The sequence below is a fragment of the Ahaetulla prasina genome, chromosome 2, assembly GCF_028640845.1.
Source record: "Ahaetulla prasina isolate Xishuangbanna chromosome 2, ASM2864084v1, whole genome shotgun sequence".
Lineage (NCBI taxonomy): Eukaryota > Metazoa > Chordata > Lepidosauria > Squamata > Colubridae > Ahaetulla > Ahaetulla prasina.
The window spans coordinates 54,211,060-54,230,154 of NC_080540.1; positions in this window are offsets into that span (position 1 = coordinate 54,211,060).

Genomic DNA, 19,095 nt, shown 5'->3' on the forward strand with positions numbered 1-19,095 from the left:
GAAATTGGCTAAAAGAATTGTTATATATCACTGAGAGCAGAAATCTACACCAGATGTGCTGCAGTTGATTATGGATATATGTTTTCTGTCAACATTTATTATTTTTTTCAACAAAGGTAGAAAACTTTCAAACCATCTGAACAACATTTCTAGAGTTCTGCCTATAAAATAATTTTCCAAGCCTTTGCTCTTCCCTTTTTTAATATAATGATGATATTAATTTTGAAGTTACAATGTACTTCTGATATATTTATGGTTTCTCTCATTTCTTTTAATTAGTTTAATAAATAATTTAAAAGATAGTGCCTTTCTCCCATTCTGTCAGCATTTAGTACATCAGTATGATGTTCTGTTTTGCTATTCTTTTCATTATTAAATCAAGCTGGTGCCTATTTTAGGGCTGATACTTAAATGCATGCTTTAATTTAAAGATACTATCTTTCTTAAGTACTTTCTAGATTACAAAGAGGGGAGAGGAATCAAATAAGATGTGGTTGGATATTGGTTATTCAGTATTCCGTGCCAATGGAACCTATATGGTTATTTGTTGTTTGTCTATGCAGTATATATAGTACTGTGCCTGTAACTCAGTCATGAAGTTAATGATATGTACAACCTTATGGTTTAGTGTGTAGTTTACGCATTAAACCATAAGGTTTAGTGTGTAAACTACTAAACTATTTGAGTTTAAACAGCTGTGTTAATTCAGTAAACCTTGGCTAAATAGTTAGTAGAATATTGTGTGTTCGAGTATTATAAGCAGGGTAAGATCTAAGCACCAGATATTTGTTTTTAATTTGGGATAAAAGTAAGCATGGTTTTTGTTAACTATAACAGACTGATTCAATCCTTTTCTAATTCTGCACCCAGGCAACTTATTCAGTGGTATTATTCCTTGATTTATATTTTTGCACTCTTAAGAGGTAAGGCAAGAAGATGATTGTTACTGCAAAACATATCGATGATAGCAGGAAGGAAAAAAATACATCCGAAGATGAAACTTTGCCAGACTATTTTGCCAAATATGCAACCAAGTCAGAAGATGAAATTTTGCCAATCTATTTTGCCAAATATGCAACCGAGTCAGATCTGAAAAATGAGGATATAGCTCAGCTATGCTTTGCAGTCAGAGGTTTAATTGTCTACGTTTTAGTGAAATGGGTCTTAAATTAGACTAACAGCACATTTTTAAAAAAACAAAAATCTGCAGAGCAGTTGCCAATCCAGATAGATCCAGCTGGATTAAATAACTCATTCCTGAGATTCAATCCAAGGGAGTTTCTGATATCTTCTCCACCTACTCAAATGATGCTATTTGAAGAGTCATTTAAGGGTCAAGGTTTCCTGAGAGCTTAGGGAGGCCACTGTAACACTGGCTAAAGCAAATAATAAAAAAATACGGAAAAGTGCTGCATCAGATACTCACAAAAGGCTTATACCTTTTAATAACATTTCTGTGCCCATGGTCCCCGACACTGCATAGACTACAGTAGTGCTGAGAGAACTTAAAGACCTAAGATGCATAGGACTCCACTAACGAAAAATGAGAAATGAAAACAACCATGCATGAACTGTAGGTACTATTAGAGCCTACCTCATGGTATACTTAATCATTTCTCTGCTCTTATTGTGTCCATGGATAGCCATTCAGGGGCCCTGTTCTGGGTGACTCAGTCCTTCCTCGGAGGCAGTAATATTGAGGTTTATCTACAACACAGGTGTCAAACACAGCATCACATTGCCATCATGTGATGTTTCATGGCGTTTTATCCCTTTGCAGAGCTGGGGTGGGCGTGGCCTGCGTGTGACGCATCCGGCCCATGGGCCACCAGTTTGACACCCCTGCTCTACAAGGTCACTGTGAGGAATCTGATGCATATCTAGCAGATAAAATTGCTTGTATTGGCTCTACATTGGACTCCAGTCTTAGGGCAGAATCTGTGGAAGTTACAGGAGCTAAGTCTTGTATGATTATGTGGGAAGGAGTTTGAACCTGTTCAACCTGAGGAAGTGGCAGGGCTAGTTCAACCACTTGTGTCTTACATCCTTGCCCCTCCCTCTTCCTAAGGCTTCACAGGAGGGGAAATGTGATTAGATCTGGACAGGGATTAATCTTCCTCTTTGAGAGAGGAAGAAGTTCCACCAGCATTTAAGGAGGCAGTTGGTACCACCTCAAGCGGCTGTCACTTAATCCAACTAATCAGGACAGCTTGCACCCAATTTCCAACCTTCCTTTTTTGGGATTGTCTGAAGCCCTTTCAGGCCAGGGTTTGAGACTGAGACAACATTGATAATGCTCATGGTTGACCTCTGGTGGGAGCAGGATTGAGATAGTGCATCCATCTTGGCTTTTCTTGGCCTCTCAATGGCATCTGATACCATCGATCATGGTATTCTTCTGGGCTTCAGGAGTTGGGGATGGGCAGCTCTATGTTGCACTGATTCACCTCCTTCCTCTGGGGTCAGTTCCAGTCCTGTCAGTGTTGATGGGGAAGGGGGGGAATATTCGGTCCATGACCTCTATTTTGTGGGGTCTCTCAAGAGTTTGGTTCTTGCCTCCTATTTAACATGAGACTGCTGGATGAGTTGATCTGTCAGTTTAAAGTGAGGTGTCATCAATATGCTTTATATCTCGACCCAAAGCCCTCTGAGTGATGTAAGTGTGCTGCCCCAGTATCTGGAGACTATTGGAATATGGACAGGACAGAATGGGCTTCAACTTAACCTGGGGGGCTGTGGGTATTTGGACCTCTGGAGATAAAGCTTTTCCATCTTTGGTTCCAGATGGGATATCACTATTCCAGCAGACCAAGTTTTAATTCTTTTAGAAATGAACTACCATATGTGGTGGACATGTGCGGAAGCGAAAAGATATTGGACTAAAATCCACACATGGTTGGAAAAAATGATTTAAAAACATATAGATTTTAAGCCAGAAGTTTTTCTATTGGGGATTATACCCCTGAAACATATAATAGAGAAATGAGATATTTAATTGTGAATGTTTTAACAGCAGCTAGGATTGTGTTTGCTAAGAATTGGAAAATGAGAAATTACCACTGCAAGATGAAATTATTAGGAAAATAATAGAATGTGCAGAAATGAGTAAATTGACATTTGAAATTAGAGAGCAGGAAGATAAACAATATTATAAGACATGGGATTTATTTTATCAATGGCTATAAGGGGAAATATGTTAAAAAGGATTTGAGAAAGGTTTTTATAAGGAAAGATGCTTAATTATACAATTGATTCAAGATGATGGAATGAACGATGTAATAAGATAAAATATTAATTTAGAAAAATTTACATGAAATGAGAGAATGAAATGTCACATTTAACTGTGACATTTAATGTCACAGTTAACTAAGGGATTAATTGATTAAAATATTTGGATATATATTAGATTGACAAAACATAAGATTAGACAAATTAATGATATGTATAGGTTGAAATTGCACAAAAGATTTGTAACCCACTCACCGACACACTGTTTCTGGATTGAAGATGTTTTTATTTTTGTATGACTTTAAAAAATAAAAAAAAATAAAAAAAGAAATGTTTCACCACCCAGTCGCTGGATTGAGATGGGCAGCTACAGAAATTAAATAAATGAACATTTGTTATCGGAAAAGGTACCTTCAGACTCTTCCTGATTTTTTTACCACTGACTAACACAGCTCTCTTCCTGCAATGTCTACAATGGGATTAGGAGTGCACTTGAGAATCACTACTACTTACCCCAAACCCTTTTACAATTGTTTTGGGTGACAATAGCCCAAGACAGTTATAATTTTATATTAAATTTTATAAGATAATAATTCTGATTAAAGTGGGGAGGGGATATGTGTAGCAAGAATAGAAGAGCCCTACTACAGACAAACATCCCAACTAATCCAAAAGCTGTTTTTTGCATAGTAGCAAATGAGTTGCCTAGAACAATAGTACCATAGCTGTCCCTTTTTTTTAAACTTGATATTCAACACTGGTTATGCTCAGTGGTCTAAACATTGCCATATATAATATATGGCATATAAACCAATGTTGTTTATGTTGTATGTTCTATGGTATTTACTTGTTCCTACACTAGACATTTGCATTGGCTTAACAGCACCCTGGATTTTGTGCAGCACATCAACATCATCACACCAAAGTGGATAGGGACATTTTTATTTGTTTTAACTTTATTATTATATGTGTCTGAATTTGTTTTTATCTTAATCTTCAATTTTTTTTATTTTTAAGGAGTTACAATATCATTGTCTTTAACATGCTGAAATTTTATTTCATATCAACAGAGGATGCTAGGACGCTAAATAAAGCTTTCTCCGCCAATGAAAAATGCTATTTTTGACCTTGGTAGAGAAAGGATGCAGTGCTCAGTGGCTAAGAAACTGACCTTGTCGATCAGAAGATCAGTAGTTCAGCGATTTGAATCCCTAGTGTCGCATAACGGAGTGAGCTCCCGTTAACTTGTCCCAGTTTCTGCCAACCTAACAGTTCGAAAGCATGTAAAAAATGCAAGTAGAAAAATAGGGACCATCTTTGGTGGAAAGGTAACAGCTTTCCATGTGCCTTTGCTGTTTAATCATGCCGGCCACATGACCACGGAGATGTCTTTGGACAGCACTGGCTCTTCGGCTTTGAAACGGAGATGAGCACCGCTCCCTAGAGTTGGGAATGACTAGCACATATGTGCGAGGGGAACCTTTACCTTTACCTTTAGAGAAGATGATGAAGAACCTCATTTCATTAGTCCTATACTAATGTGGGGGGGGCCATCTGCAACTTCTTTTCATTCCTTATGGAATGGATGGAGATGCTGCAGTCTGTCAACAGAAAAGAAGAATGGCATATAGGTTGGAGAGGTCAGTACTAGAGGACAGCAGATGCAAAGAATTATGAAAAAGCAGCCTTTGGTCAAAAATATGGTTAAAAATAGATGGGACAAGCAGCAAGCTGGTAGGAAATATAGTCATTGAGAGATGCCATCACTGAAAAATTCAGTCCTGCATGGATCCACTAAGAAGAAAAGATTTCTTTGTTAGATCTTTGACTTTTTAAGGCTAGAAACATTCAAACCAGAGGTGGTATTCATCAGGTTCTGACCAGTTCTGGAGAACCAGTAGCGGAAATTTTGAGTAGTTCATAGAACCAGTAAATACCAGTAAATACCACCTCTGACTGGCCCCACCTCCATCTATTCTTTGCCTCCCGAGTCCCAGCTTATCAGGAGGAAATTCTGCAGTATCCTTCTGAAGTGGGATGGGAATGGATTTTACAATATCCTTCCCCTGCCATGCCCACCAAGCCACGCCCACAGAACCGGTAGTAAAAAGTTTGGAATCCCACTACTGATTCATACCATAAGATGGCAAGAAAGACTTAGGGAATCTATATTTTTCTGCCATCTAACGGTTATCTAGATGTCTGCAGCCCAAATGTAGTAGACTGCCCCTCCAAGTCACATCCTAGGACAGGGGCCTCCAACCTTGACAACTTTAAGCTGACTGGCTGGGGAATTCTGGGATCTGAAGTCCATCAGGCTTAAAGTTGCCAAAGTTGGAGACCCCTGTCCTAGTAGAGTGAACTACAGCAATTAAAAGGCAAATCTACGAAAGGATAAAGAACGAAGGCGAAGATGATCAAGGCCTCCTTCTTGGAAGGACATCCCTTCATGAAATTGGACTTTTTATATTTGTTGTTTCCACAAAGCTACACTCTTGGTGGACATGTATGCATTATAAAATGAAAAAAGACACCTTTTAATTTAATTTAAATCAATTTTTTTGAAAGACAGAACAGTCATTAAAATTTGCGTTTGAAGATGTTGGTTCTGTTTTAATGTTAATAATTAATGTTTACAGAGCAGCCTCATATCCAGTTTCCATTTGATGTAGCAACAGCACATTTCTCTTATTACTCCTGGCATTGTGTTTCAGTTTAAAATTTGCTAAGATGCAAACATGAGCCAATAAACAATCTCCTTCACAGTCTGGCTTTGATTTTCTTTAGCAGATCAGTTTAAAAACAGCACATTGTGCATTCTCCATCTAAAGTGGAATAGCCAAAGACTGTTGTCCACTTCAACTTTCATGATGATCTTACCAGGAAAATAAAATCAATATGAGGGCAATGAGACTGCTGCTATGTAATCTAGGCAGGATTGGCTGCAATTCAAACAGCACTGAAAATAAAGCAGAGCATCACTTACCAGACAATTTTTAATGAGAGGGGACTGGAAAAACAGAAGAGCTTTTAGCTGAAGGAGTAAAAACTTTATATCCTTAAGGTATGTGAAAGACAACTATAACTATAGCAGCTGGGTCTCTTCATTAAGGTTAATGCAGATTACTTCCAGGGCAGTATCCTTGCTTATGGTCAAGAAGCAGTAATAATGTCTTAAATGAAGATTTTCATGCTAGTCCCAAATTAATGAGCAATCCCTCAAGCATTGGATGGCTTGCACTGCTTGTATCTGATTTCCAACTCAAAAGTAATATTGCATGATATATAGGCTTAACTATTTGAGGAAGACACAAATGCTGATGGCTACATGGCGCTTATACCTGGAAGATAGACAGTTCTTTTCTGTGTTTAATTCACCCTAAAAACATGGATGAGTGCCACATCACAGGCATCTAAATATTCAAATCTGAGAAATCTTAGTGCAAGTTTTGTCAGAATACAACAGGCAGAGTGCAGTGGTGGAATTCAAGTGATTTAACGACCAGTTCTCTGCCCTAATGATTTCTTCCAACAACCAGTTTGCCAAACTGCTCAGAAAGTTAACAACTGGTTCTCCTGAAGTGGTGTGAACTGGCTGAGTCCCACCACTGGTTACGTGCCTGTTTTCTGACTATGAGCAAAACCTGCAGTAATTGTGTCTCATGCGGGCTTCCAGTGATGGAGCATCAATGCCGATTTGTCAATATAGTGGGAACGCACATGTCCAAAATACTGCAGAAAAAGAACTTGCTAATTGCTTATTTAAATCAAGACTCATAAGGGAAAAGATCAGAGGCAATAGTGAGGCCCCATTTCACCATTCTCGGTGATAAATGAGGGCCAAGATATATATCCTAACCCCTTGCTCTTTGTAATAAACCTGCTGAATCAAAAATCTATGGGATTCTTGTTTTCTAGACTGTAAGTTGCCATAAAGAATTGGCAGGCTATTTTTTGAGGTCATTCCCAAATATGTGTATTACTTGATTGCACAAAGCCATTAATTTTGGACTCCCTCTGCTGGTAAGGCATTGTCTGTTGTGGCAATGTGAATGTTTTCCTTTTGACATTGTATCTATGCACAACCTCTCTCCAAGTTCATTAACATGTAGTGTATGTAGCCACTTGCATGATAAGCTTTGCAACAATTATTGTCTCCAAGTGTTCTGGTGAAAAGAGGCACTAAATTGTCCTCCCCCTCACTCACTTACTCACAATTATCCTGGCTTCTAACCACAGGTCCTAAAATCACTGCACAGTAAACTACAAATAAGAAACCACTTAATGAAATAATACTCTGTTTTGTAGAATGCTTCTGTGATTAAAATGCTTTCCTGCTGAATTGCATCTGCTTAAAATGCTACCCCCTTTGGAGAAGAGACCACAATTTTGACTATTTTCCCATCATGTTTTCCTTCTGCTTCATGCTTAGCATTTCCTCAACCACTCCATCATGCAATTCGTCACTTTACAATCATCCCTCCCTCTCAGAAGAGGCTGTTAATGTTTTGAAATCAGAAGTTATGAGTAGTTGCCAAAGCAAAAGCAATATCTAGGGCAACCTTCTCTAGTGTCTAGTGTCCACTAGTCTACTAGTGTCTATTGACACTATCTAGCCATACAGAGGCAGCATTTCCAAGCATTCCCCACAGTGAACAATAACTAGCTGGAAACTCTAAACATTTCAGCCCAAATATCTTGCAGGGAAACAGGCTGGAGCATATTGGCATGTTGGCATTTATATTTCTTCAGGTAAAAGTCAAAAGTTAAGCACTGCATGCATCACGCAGCACTCCAAAATTCAGACCAGACCAAGATAAAAACACAAAAGAATTTGAATAGAATAGAATAGAATTTTATTGGCCAAGTGTGATTGGACACACAAGGAATTTGTCTTGGTGCATATTCTCTCAGTGTACATAAAAGAAAAGATACGTTCATCAAGGTACAACATTTACAACACAATTGATGATCAATATATCTGGGATTAAAAAACCTTGTTCTGCTATACTGACATTAATAAAGGCAGCTGATAGGATTATTGCCTGCTTATTTAATAACTTTCCATCTGTTCCCTTAAAATTATAATTCCGTTGCAACTTCTGCTAGGTGTCTAAACTGTCAGATTTCTCTGGAAGCAATTTGGATTTGAAATGGCTAGTTCAAAGAATTCATGCCTCCCTCTGACTAGCAAGATTTAGTAGGAAGATAGTTAAAGTAACAACTGGAGAAATGCTTACTTTCAAACAAGATCATATAGGAATATTAAGGTGACAAATTTTTTTCTTTTTTTTTTGCCAAAAAGTTTTTTTATTTTTTATAAACATAATAATAAAAAAAAATCATTGTGAACAAATTATTGGTCAGGTACATCTTTAAACATATCAAATTTCACCCAAATTTATAATCTAATACAATATATTCCCTTCCTTCTTAAATTTAATTATTTATTTGTGCAAATCTAATTTAAAAATGTTCCAAATTCAACACATTCTGAAAATTATTTAAATGAAGTTTAGTCCTCGTGCTTACTTCCCCAAAACATCAATAATAAATCTTCTGTTTACATTTTTAAATTTCATCAGTCACAATTTTGCATCTACATTATTAATCAAAGGTCAGACTACCTAAAATCTCTTCCTTAAAAACTGCCCAGAGATCACATAGACAATTTTTTTCTTCCTTTCTCATCATCCTCTGCCTTTAAATCAAATAACATATATTCAAAGTTCCCATCTAATCCTTTATACCAAACAAAAAAAATTAATATTTAAAAGGGGTACACTAATTATAAAAATATTCCAAATTCAACACATTCTGAGAGTTATTTAAATAAAATTTAGTCCCCATGTTTGCTTCCCCAAAACATCAATAATAAGTCTTCCGTTTACATTTTTAAGTTTCATCAATCTCAATTTTGCATTTACATTATTGATCAAAGGTCAGACCACCTAAAATCTCTTCCTTGAAAACTGCCCAGAGATCACATAGACAATTTCTTTCTTCCCTTCTCTTCATCCTCTGCCTCTAAATCAAATAACATATATTCAAAATTCCCATCTAATCATATATAATACCAAACAGAAAATTTAACATTTTAAAAGGGTTCACTAATTATTTCCACCAATTGTTTCTACAATATATTTAATTATTCCCTTAGAAGTTTTTATCAAATCATTTCATTAACTCACCCATATATAAAAATAAGAAAAGCAAAAAAGAGACAAGAAAAAACAACTTTTGCCCAAACATAAAAACCCTCATTTCCCTCTTATCCCAATTATATCTTTCCCTCCATTTCCCAAAACATCAATTTACTTTTATTACATTTGTCACTTATATTTTAAGATAGATATTAACATTTTCTATTTTAAATTCTTTAGATGATTCTAAAAGCGATGATATGTACCCACGTCAACAGAACCTTCTCTGGGGGAATAGTCTGCTATTCCATTCTTATAGTCTTTCTCTGCCTTTGGGTCCTTGCTTAAATAACAAATTCTCCAAATCTGTAATCCAAGAGCACACCATCTAAAATTCTCTTCCAAAACTGTTGCGCAGTCCCAAAAACGCCAATCATTCGTGGGAATAGTCATAATTCCCATAATAGGGGGGCAGAGATCGACTCCAAGGTGCCTCATGTGTGGGGTGCCGCAGGGGTCGATTCTCTCACCCCTCCTGTTCAACATCTATATGAAGCCGCTGGGTGAGATCATCAGTGGCTTTGGGGTGAGATACCATCTGTACGCTGATGACACTCAGCTGTACTTTTCCACCCCGGGCCACCCCAGTGAAGCTGTCGAAGTGTTGTCCCGGTGTCTGGAAGCCGTACGGGTCTGGATGGGGAGGAACAGGCTCAAACTTAATCCCTCCAAGACGGAGTGGCTGTGGATGCCGGCACCTCGGTACAGTCAGCTGCAGATGCGGCTGTCTGTCGGGGTGAATCATTGGCCCGATGGAGAAGGTACGCAACTTGGGCGTGCTCCTGGATGGCGGTTGTCCTTTGAAGACCATTTGGCGACCGTCTCCAGGAGAGCATTTTATCAGGTTCGCCTGATCCGCCAGTTCGCCCTTCCTGGACGGGATGCCTTATGCACAGTCACTCATGCCCTTGTTACCTCTCGCCTGGACTACTGCAATGCTCTCTACATGGGGCTCCCTTGAAGAGCACCGGAGACTTCAGCTAGTTCAGAACGGCTGCGGGTTATTGAGGGAGCGTCTCGGAGCTCCCACATAACACCTATCCTGCGCAGACTGCACTGGCTACCTGTTGTTTTCCGGGTGCGCTTCAAGGTATTGGTGACCACCTTTAAAGCGCTCCATGGCTTAGGACCGGGCTATCTACGGGACCGCCTACTGCCGGCTTCTATCTCCCATCGTCGATGCGCTCCCACAGAGAGGGACTCCTCAGGGTGCCGTCAGCCAAACAATGTCGACTGGCGGCCCCAGGGGAGGGCCTTCTCTGTGGGAGCTCGACCCTGTGGAACGAACTTCCCCTCGGACTTGACAATTACCTGACCTTAGGACCTTTCACGAACTTAAAACTTATTTATTTCATATGGCTGGACTAGCCTGATTTTTATTTTTATTGGATGGGTTTTTAAAATTGTGTTATTTTATAGGGGAGTATGTTTTTTAACGTTTTGGGCATTTAAATTAGTTTTTTAAGGGTTGTTTTTAAATTATTGTGTGTATTTATATTTTATCTGCCTGTTCACCGCCCTGAGTCCTTCGGGAGAAGGGCGGTATACAAATTAAAATATTATTATTATTATTATTATTATAAGAAAGCTATTCGACTCTTACTATCTTCCTCTGCCTCTAGGTGTCATCTTGAAACAGTTGCAGCTCACAAATAATAAGTAGCCATTTTGGTGACGAAGCTTCTTTGTTCTCAAATGCTTCAGTACATGGAGCTTAATTTTCCCAAGCTTTTTTTTTAACTATATTGAAAGTTGATTAAGTCTTTTAAGTCCAAAACAACAATTTTTTTCCTCATTTTTCTTCCATCTTTACTGTATCTTCTCTTAAATTGCATTCTCAATTTAAAATATTCATTTTCATTTTGTGTCCAACTTATTTATCTTCCAGTATTTTTCTCTTGTAGGTTGCTTTAATATTCCATAGATTTAGGGTAGAGGGATTTGAGACATTTATTTAATAACAGTTCAAATATTTCTTTTATACTTTTCTCATTATATCTTTAATTTCCATTTATAGTCCATTAATATTTCCAGGGTTTTCCAAACCATTACTTAGGAAAAACTTATTTTTCCTTTCCTTATTTAAATAGGGCTCTACTTCCATTCCAAGCCCCCAGAGCTAATTCAATTCCAGAGTGTGTATTCATTAAATTGGTTCTTTCCACTTTCACTTCCTCTTCAATTAGCTGCCCGGCTGAAGGTTTCTCCCAGTGCTTGCACTTATTTTAAAATATTTTTTCTTCATGAGCTCACAACTGACCTGACTTCAACAATTTGTCTCCTGATGTTTCTTCCTCCTGCTCATTCTTGTGGCTGCCATGGGTTTGGTGCCGCCGCCACGATGGACGATGGTGGCTGCATTCCTCCCCGTTGGGTCTGGGGGAAAGAGTCCAGAGCTGCAGGGGGTTTGCAGCCCCCCTGTTCACTCCTGCAACTCCCCCACTCTTCACTGCCCCTACAGGGCAGCTGCGGTCCGATCCTAAATTAGGACGGACCCCCAGATCGGGGAGGTATCGGTGCAAACCCCAGAGCCATTGGGGTTTGCGACCGTCTTGCCCGCGACGCTGGCCATGCCTCCAAGGTGACAAATTTCTTATTCTTTTTCTTTCTTTTATGTAAGGGACAGGAGGCTTGTCTCTTTTGTGAAGGAGGGGCAATTTGTATCTGTTAATGGTTTGAAAATGGCAATGTGAGACACAGTTGTACCCTATCATTTACAACATCACTGGTGTTGTAAATGTTGTACCTTGATGAAGGTATCTTTTCTTTTATGTACACTGAGAACATATGCACCAAGACAAATTCTTTATGTGTCCAATCACACTTGGCCAATAAAAATTCTATTCTGTTCTATTCTATTCAGTTCCCCTGCAAACAGGAAATTTATGGCTTTCAGGAGTATGTCCAGCCGTGGGATCATATTCATAGGTTAAGGAATAAATGGCCCTTGTCCAGTGAATCCTAATAAATCACTGACTGTTGGGGGGTGAGTCGTTGGCCCCCACGGAGAGGGCTCGCAATCTGGGCATCCTCCTGGATGTATGGCTGTCTTTAGAAGAACATATGACGGCCGTCGCCAGGGGAGCTTTTTATCAGGTTCGCCTGATACGCCAGTTGCGCCCCTTTCTGGACCGGGCTTCCTTATGCATGGTCACTCATGCCCTTGTTACATCCCGCCTGGACTACTGCAATGCTCACTACATGGGGCTCCCCTTGAAGGGTACCCGGAGGCTTCAACTGGTCCAGAATGCGGCTGCGCGGGTGATAGAGGGAGCACCTCATGGCTCCCATGTGATACCTCTCCTGCGCAGTCTACACTAGCTCCCGGTGGTCTTCCGGGTCCAATTCAAGGTGCTTGTTATCACCTTTAAAGCACTCCATGGCTTAGGACCTATGGGACCGCCTACTGCCACCAGTAGCCTCACACCGACCAGTGAGTTCTCACAGAGAGGGCCTCCTTCAGATACCATCAGCCAAACAATGTCAGCTGGTGACCTCCAGGGGGAGGGCCTTCTCTGTGGGGGCTCCTGCCTCCGGGGCTTCGTCAACTCCCCGACCTCCGGACCTTCCGCCGCGAGCTGAAGACGTTGTTGTTTCGACGTGCAGGACTAGCTTGAACATAGTTTTAAATTGGGGTTTTAAATTGGGGTTTTAAATGGGGTTTTTAATCGTATTTAAAATTTTTAGGCCATTTATCGAATTAGTTTTTTATACTGTTTTTATTTTTTTATTTTTTTTATTTTTTAAATATACTTTATTGAACTTTTTTACATTAAAAGCATAAAAAAAGGAAAAAGAAAATCTTATATCATTTAACAGCTATTTGTGGTGTTTTTCATCTGACAATAATCAGTGCAATAATGACAAACATTAAATTCTACATATTTGTATTCTTATTTTATCTATTGATTATGCTTAGTAACTAAATATTCCTATCTCCTTTCCATCCATCCATACCACCGTTCCCATATACCATAAAATACTGATGTCTCTTTACCCTTCAGACTCAGAGTTAGTTTGTCCATTTCAGCGCAATTCATAATCTTTTGTATAATAAGTCTCTCTGAGGGCACACATGGCTGTTTCCAACATTGAGCAAAGGCCATCCTAGCAGCAGTTAATATATATAGTATTAAATATTTTATACTCTTCAAGTATTTTTTTTAAAAAAATCCCCAATAAAAAAAGTTCGGGTTCTAGATCCAATTCTTCATTCGTAATTTCTTGTAGCCACTTTTTAATTTTTAACCAATATTTACGTGATTCGGGGCAGGACCACCACATATGGTAATATGTTCCATCTTTATTTTTACATTTCCAGCATATGGGAGACATTTTGGGATACATTTTCGCTAGTCTCGAAGGGGGCAGGAGCCACTTGTAGAACATTTTATATGCATTTTCTTTGTATGCTGCTGATTTTGTTAATTTATAATTTCTGTTCCATATTTTCTCCCAATCTGATAAATTTATGTTATGTCCAATATTTTGGCCCCATGCAATCATACATCCTTTCACTACTTCTTCTTCCAATTCTACTTCTAGCAAGTATTTATACATTTGGGTAATATTTTTTTTGTCTGGCCCTAGTAAAATTTTATCTAATTACTGTAGTTTAAGATATATTCCATATTCTTTTATATCTTGTTTGTATCGATTTTGTAACTGAAGATTGGCTGGTTTCTCTTCAGATTGTATAAATCTTTCACCTTTTTTTATACTGTTTTTAATCTGCATTATATGTATTTTGGTTTTTATTGGCTATGAACCGCCCTGAGTCCTTCGGGAGAAGGGCGGTATACAAATAAAATAAATAAATAAATAGCCCCTGTCCAATGGATCTTTTGCTATAAATTGGTAAGAATCCTATCTTTATACCTGCAATCCATAGACTGACAACTAAAAGACCAAAAAAGTTTTTAAAAAGTCTTAAAATGGAACAAAATTCCATTTTAGGGGGCATCCAGAAGACAGTTATTAAGTACTGTAATTCCCAGCCTCATATATGGAATATTATTGAGTGAGGGTGTTGAGATGGTATTTCTATGCTGTTTTATCATTTTCTTTACCATAAAATGAAGAACGGTTGCAGGAACTGGGTATGTCTAGTTTAATAAAAAGAAGGACTAGGGGAGACATGATAGCAGTGTTCCAATATCTCAGGGGTTGCCACAAAGAAGTGGGAGTTGGGCTGTTCTCCAAAGCACCTGAGGGTAGAACAAGAAGCAATGGGTGGAAACTGATCAAGGAAAGAAGCAACTTAGAACTAAGGAGAAATTTCCTGACAGTTAGAACAATTAATAAGTGGAATGACTTGCCTGCAGAAGTTGTGAATGCTCCAACACTGGAAATTTTTAAGAAAATGTTGGATAACCATCTGACTGAGATGGTGTAGGGTTTCCTGCCTGGGCAGGGGGTTGGACTAGAAGGCCTCCAACGTCCCTTCCAACTCTGTTGTTATATTATATTATATTAAATATTAAAAAGAGAAATCTGAGTTGCTCTGCATCTTTTGTCACTAGTAAACAAAGAATCTTCCATCTGGCCCAGCCCTAATACCTCTATAGCTAATCTCCAGCTGTTTATTTGCTTGTATGAACATTTGAGGTAAGCAATAAACAAATTGGCTCTCTCCAATTGTGACAGTTAAAAAATACTCACATAGTACCTGAAGATCCACTAAAAATAAGTGTGTGTGTGTGTGTATTTTCTCCCAATTCTTTCACTCTTGACTCAGTCTTCAGCTACTTCTGTGTGTGCAAGTTTTCACAGTCCTTAAAAGTTTAAATAAAATGTTGGGAATGTAAAGTCTTTTTGCAAATAACAATAAAATATTGGAAGATCCCATTTTGTTGTTATCGTTGCTAGCTTTAAACTGCCTACCTATTATAGATAGTCTCCAGGTTAAGAACTTGTTATGTTCTCTAATTCTGTCTTTCACTCAAATTTGCATTTAAGTCACACTTACAAACAGATTGCTTATTACTAAAAATGATGGATGACATTGTCCTTTCTTGAACCCACCAAGCACTGAAGCAACACATTGCTTTCAGGAACTACTGAAAATGATTGAAAACAGGCTGTTCATTAAAAACAGGGTCCAAATATTCCTGAAAACACTGCATACGTTCAGTGGTTCAACAACTCAAGGAAGGAGAATGATGTCTGCCATTTTTAGTAATAGGTAGCTTATTCATATCTAGAGGTTATCCTTAAAGTGGACATTCTTAACATGGGGACAGCAAATATTTGGATTACTGCAACACACTCCATGCAGGGCTACCCTTGAAAAGTATTCAGATGCTTCAGCTGGTACAGAACGCAGGAGCATAAGTTGTAAATTGTGTTAAACTGTTTGGCATGTGTAACATCATTGCTTGGGGGTGCTGCATTGGTTGCCAGTGTGTTTCCAGATCAGTGGTGGGTTGCTACCGGTTCTCCCTATTCGGGAGAGCCGGTAGCGGAGATATTGAAGTGACAGTGAACCGGTTCACTCTGCCCATCATCTGAGCCGTCCCGCCTACCCCTGCGCTATACCTACCTTTATTCCTCCGTTTTAGCCCAGCTGAATGGCACAGCAGAGCGGATTGCAATGCCTCAGCTATTAAGCCTCTGAATACACTAGGGTGAAGCGAGCACACCCTCGCCAATCGCGCATAAAGCACATGCACAAAGCGAACCGCGGTAACACCAGTTAGAACCCACCACTGTTCCAGGTGCAATTCAAGGTGCTCATTGTCACCTTTAAAGCCCTTCATGACTTGGGACCAGGTTACCTGCTGTATCATCTTCTCCCTGTTTCTATTTGTCCAATCTGGTCTGGCAGTATGGGCATGCTTTGGGTCCCATCAGCCAAGGAATATCAGCTGGTGGAGAGCAGGAGATGTTCCTTTTCTGCCGTTATGCCCTTGGGGACATCTTACCTCCTGAGATTAGGATGGTCCTGACCCTGCTGGTCTTTTGAAGGCCTTGAAAACCTGGCTATGTTCCCAGCCTGCAGTCCAAGCTGCATGAGGGGCCACATTTCATGGTGATGTCGATACCTACATATTATAATAGCCTTGGCTACTATTTGTATTTTATTTTTGTTTTTAATTTATTAATATTGTATTGTAACGGGTTATCTTTTTTATTATTGTTCACCATCCAGAATCACTGGTTTGAGATAGATAGCTATTCAGAATGACTGATTGATTGATTGAATGAATGAATGAATGAACGAACATGAAACAAGGGTAATATTCGATCTGGACTATGATTCCAGAGGACAGATCCTTTTTTTCATCCATGCTGTTATTTTAATTTTTTAAAAAAAGACAATTCCCATTAAAACTATTACTCCCTATAAGGCAGCGGTTCTCAACCTGTTGGTCGGGACCCCGTTGGGGGTCGAATGACGATTTTCCAGGGGTCGCCTAAGACCATCAGAAATATGGGAAGTATACTTGCGAGTCGAAGAATCGCGCTCCAATGGTTGACTCCACAAGCCAGCTGCAGGCTCTTCAAATTGCTAGCCGAATTCGGCTTCAGATGCGATGAATTAAAAAAGAGAGAAATCTTTGCTCTGATGTCTCCCTCTCAAGCCAACTGCAATCACTCCCAATTGCTAGCCTAATCTGGCTTCAGGTGCCATAAACTTAATAGGGGAGGGGTCTCCACTTTAATGCCTCCGTCCTCAAGGCAATCGCAAGCAGTTCAGATCGCTAGCCAATACGGCTTCAGGCGCGATAAATTCAAAACGAAAATAATTTTATGGTTGGGATCGCCACATCATGGGGAATTGTATTAAAGCGGTCGCAGCACTATAAAGGTTGAGAACCACTGCTTTAAGGGATAATGCTTGCAGGCGTTACGTTAGCCAGAGGAAGACACGATAAACATTTAAAGTTAGTCTCTTAACAATTTCTTGCTAAACTTTAATGGGCAGAAATTTGAGCCCAACATTAGATTTCATAAGAAAACTTGTACTGGCAGATTTGCAAATGAATCACCATGATTATGAGTGAACCAACCTGGAAGTCGGAGACTGAATGATGCCACTAATAATAGAAGACACTAATAAAAGAAAATAATAATTACTGAAAAGATGTGTCATTTTTTTCCTCACTTTGATTCTGGGTTTCTACTTTAATCTTCTAAGAGATATGCTAAACTTCATATTCCAGCTGAAAATTGTATATTAGGTCTCCAGGCATACCATTTCATTGCTATCAGATCTTAGGAAGAACAGAAGCTGACAGCAGATATAGTCGGTCCTTCATATCTTTGTTGATTTTGTAGGAAGGAGATATTCAACTGTCTATAACTCTGCTCCTTTTGAGAAATAAATAATGTACTACAGTGGTGAAATCCAATTTTTTTTTTACTATCGGTTCTGTGGGTGTGGCTTGGTGGGCATGGCAGTGGACGGATATTGCAAAATCCCCGTTCCCATCCCACTCTGGGGCCAGCCAGAGGTGGTATGTGCCAGTCCTCTGATCTACTCAAAATTTCCACTACTGGTTCTCCAGAACCTGCTGGATTTCACCCCTGATCAGTGGTGGGTTGCCCCCGGTTCGGACCGGTTCTTTAGAACTGGTAGTAAAACCAGCGGGAGGCTCCGCCCACTGACTCAAACATCATCAAAAGTGATCTGCACATGCGAACCGGTAGTAAAAGTCAGTAGAACCCACTTTTGCCCCTGATGTACTACTTCTAAGCAGCATATTTTCTTTAACCAATCCAATTATTTTAATATGGAAAAAGTATATTGAAAGTATATTAAGTATATTAATATTGAAAAAGTGTGTGTCCATATTGAGCACAGAAAAGCATACATCTATATCCTGAAATAGTATACATTATGTTAACCATTAACATACTAGAGTTATTAAAATAGGATAACTTAGGTTTTAATAACCGAGATTCACTATTAAGAAGCAGTTTCTGGTTTAACCTCGGTTGTACTTGCCTTTGTCTTTAGTGGATGTTATAATTTACTGATATAATTTACTAATTTATATAAACATATATATGACAATTAGTACATTAGGCAGAGGACTAATCCTGAATGTATGTTGGTATACTACATATATGTCTGAACTGATGGAATGTAGCTTTCTACAGTCCTAGCTTTCACAGTATTTCACATATGAATATGTTTGAAATAAAACTGGTCCACAAATTTGTCATAAGTGCATCGTATACTCCAGTGACTGTTTATATAGAAATGACTATGCCTCACCCTGCCTGTTTCTTAGATCTATATATTTGAGAATATGTATATTGTGTATATTCAGTGGGACACGGTGGCTCAGGGGCTAGGACGTTGAGCTTGTCGATCGAAAGGTCGGCAGATCAGCGGTTCGAATCCCTAGTGCTGCCGTGTAATGGGGTGAGCTCCTGTTACTTGTACCAGCTTCTGCCAACCTAGCAGTTTCGAAAGCACGTAAAAATGCAAGTAGAAAAAATAGGGACCACCTTTGGTGGGAAGGTAACAGCGTTCCGTGCGCCTTTGGTGTTGAGTCATGCCGGCCACATGACCACGGAGACGTCTTCGGACAGTGCTGGCTCTTCAGCTTTGAAATGGAGATGGGCACCGCCCCCTAGAGTCGGCAATGACTAGCACATATGTGCGAGGGAAACCTTTACCTTTACCTTTATATTGTGTATATTATTCTATTCA